The sequence below is a fragment of the Myotis davidii genome, unplaced genomic scaffold (genome assembly GCF_000327345.1).
Source record: "Myotis davidii unplaced genomic scaffold, ASM32734v1 scaffold757, whole genome shotgun sequence".
Taxonomy (NCBI): Eukaryota; Metazoa; Chordata; class Mammalia; order Chiroptera; family Vespertilionidae; genus Myotis; species Myotis davidii.
Window position 1 is genome coordinate 199200 of NW_006287918.1, and position 3163 is coordinate 202362.

Consider the following 3163-nt stretch of genomic DNA (forward strand, 5'->3'; position numbering starts at 1 on the left):
ATTCAAAAAGCCCGCCGCGTCCTCAGGTGCCAGCCCCTTTCCGTGAACACGAGCCTCCGTACCTCTGCACTTTACTTCCGCAGCTCCTCTGGCTCTCAGTGTGTTTTTCTTTCCTTCTAGTTGTAGAATTTCCACTCAGCCAGCCTTCCTGTAGTTCTGGGTGATGTCTGTTTTGTCTTTCCATTGTATTTTGAAGTTGTTGTGGGAGGCAGCAATTTCATGGTATTTACCTATGCCGCCATCTTAGTTTCTCTTCTGTTGTTAAAAATCTGTAAATTTATAAAAGTGTTATAGAAAGCAAAAAATAAGACAAATAAATGAAATGGCATGCCATGTGTCTGGAATAGGGTATTCATTTTTGTAAAGGACCCTTGTCTCTAAATCAACCTGTATATAAAATTCAAATTCAAAGACTTTACTTTTTGCCTACCTTATATGATTGAAGGCTTCCCGTCCCCCCCGAATCTTAAACAGCACCCAGACCCTTCTTTGGAAAAGCAGATTCAAGATTGAAACCATTAGGAGGCCATGGAAAAGAGGACAAAGAACTTAAACATTTAGATTTCCCCACAAAGCATTTCATCCTTGTCAGAATTTAATTTAAAACATTTCTGACATTCAATTACTCACTGTAGACAGACTCCGAAGCAGATCATCTGCTGCCAAAGCTAAATTATCAAGGAGAGAGACATAAACCTGAGTGTTTTCTGCATAATGATAGCCCATAATGATAAAAAATTCTTCCTGAAGGCATCATGTACTGTAGATATTAAGAGAGAATCTAAGAAGGAAATGAAAACATAAACAAACATGCTTGCAATATATCTGAACGTAGAAACATAGAAATACCTTGGGAAATAAAGTTAAAACTCTTAGAAGGATTTTAATTGGCTCTAACTTTGACTTAATAAATTTTATGTTTTTATTTTACCAGTGTCATCCATTTATTAACACCCTTCCAAATTGTCTTATCTATTTGCATTTTATCTTGTTGACATATTTTAATGAATATTCAAATTGGATGGATTAAAATAGATTAACAACTAAATCTAGGAATACTGCCACATACTCAGGGTGATATTACCAGGCCTTACAATGGAATCTCTATTACCCACAGATGGCTTATACATGGCATTTCCCAAACCACACTGGATAGTCTACGAATCCAGAGGCTCTAACCTCCACTTTGCACAGGTTTCATTTCTGCAGCCTAGCTATCTAGAGCACTTGTGTACAAGACGGCATTGTCCTCATCTCTGACCATTTGCAATATCTTAGGCACGTGATGCATTTTAAATATCTTGGCTGGGGTTATCTGCCTGCCGGAAAAGTGAGGATCGGGTGAGCAATAGTTGACTTTCCTTGTCTGCAGGGCCTGAAAGGTAGGGTGGAGTTTTCCTCACTCGTGTGACGCTGACTCCCCCATGGAGAGGGTTTCGTGTGCAGGAAGCATCTTTCCAGACAAGAGCCAGAAAATTACTAGTCTAGAGACGGTGTCCCTGAAAGGCCATAGAGAGCCTGTCACCATCTGGGGATGTCTCTGGACTCCTCCTCTCTGAGGGGTGAGTATTGAGAGTTAGAATGTATTGACACTCTGCCTACCAACAAACCGCAGGGGCTGCTGCCTTCCCCCTTGGGCTCGTTCCAACAATAAAGGCAAGTGGCCAGCATCTTGCTGGAAGTGCCTTGTTCAAACATGTAGCACCCTGACTTTAATGGCTGCCACTCAAGGTATGAGACCAAGATTCCCTGACTCTGCTAGCCAATGGACCTACGTTCATGAATCCAAAAGGATTATAGCAAAGAAGCGTTTGTTCGTGAGCATGACAGCACTGGCTGCAGTGCCCCCCCACAGGGGAGCAGGCAAACAAGCCGGCCTACCTTTCCCTGGGAGGTGGCACATTTCACATCTGCTACCAGGGGATTCAGTTTGTCATTACCATGCATTAGAGGCTTACGGGGATGCTCCCTGGAGCCCGAATGAGCCAGTGGACACTTCTCCTGTCTTCTCCCTTTGGCTCACTTTAGCAATCAAAGCAAGTTGCCTTATTTCGCTGGAAGGAGCTTATCCACCCATGGAGCTCCCCAGTGTTCACAGTTCTCATACAAATTCCCTGGCTCTACTCACATTCCCTACTCCCAAGAGACTAGCAAACAAAGGAGCTGTTTTTAAATGGGTGACAGCATATCAAGCCCTCCCCTTCCCCCCCGCCACTTGTCAGTAAAAGCTACCATCTCCTAATTACTCCCTGGAAGGGGTTTAACTATATTTTACTTGCTGCGCCACCTGTAATAGTAATTGATGTTGACAAATATTTATAATGGCTCAAGGAATCTTTGATGATTATGTTATCACTCATGGTGTCCACCTTCTACATTAGCATATAATCACTTAGAAGTGGGTCATAACCTTCAGTTACAACTGAAGTTCTACTTAGCCCAGTAGATAGCAAAGGTCATATAAAAATTACTAAACATAAGAGTCATAAGATAATATTGCTGCATGAAGATAGTCTGTGAAGGCCCCTTAAAGGATGTGAGGCTTCCAGGCTAGCACAGAATAGAACCCTGTCATAATGTGGTGATGAGGATGACAATGGTGGTAATAATGACAATCTTATGTTGGAAGCAAAATAAACTGAAATAGGACACGTGGGCTTCTGCACCAACATCTACACAAGGGTAAAGAGAATGTAATTAGGTCGGCAGCTTAACAATGTAAAATGAGCGATACCTTCTAGAGATGTCATAAAACATTATTGGTAGCTTGTTCTACTTCAACAATCAATTTCTCTTCCCCCATTAAAGATTTAAGAAATGACTTATACAATTGTCATGAAATCTTGCATCCTATCTGATAAATTACACATTATAAATGCATGCATTATTATAAATCACACAGGAAAGAAAAACAGGTCGATCGTTGAAATGTTCTGACCTAGTTAAGTGATTTAAAATTTTCCTCAAGCAAAATAAGAGTTTTGAAATATTACAAAGTGAATTTAAAAGGTTAAAGGGAAAAAGTCTAAGGTCTGAGGGAGCAATTACACCTGCTTATCCTTAACTGTGCAAAACTGTTCCTCACTGAAATGTTCACAACATAATACTCGTCATTCTACCCTTTCCACATAAATCAGTTGCAAAGCTTAAAATGTATTTTCTA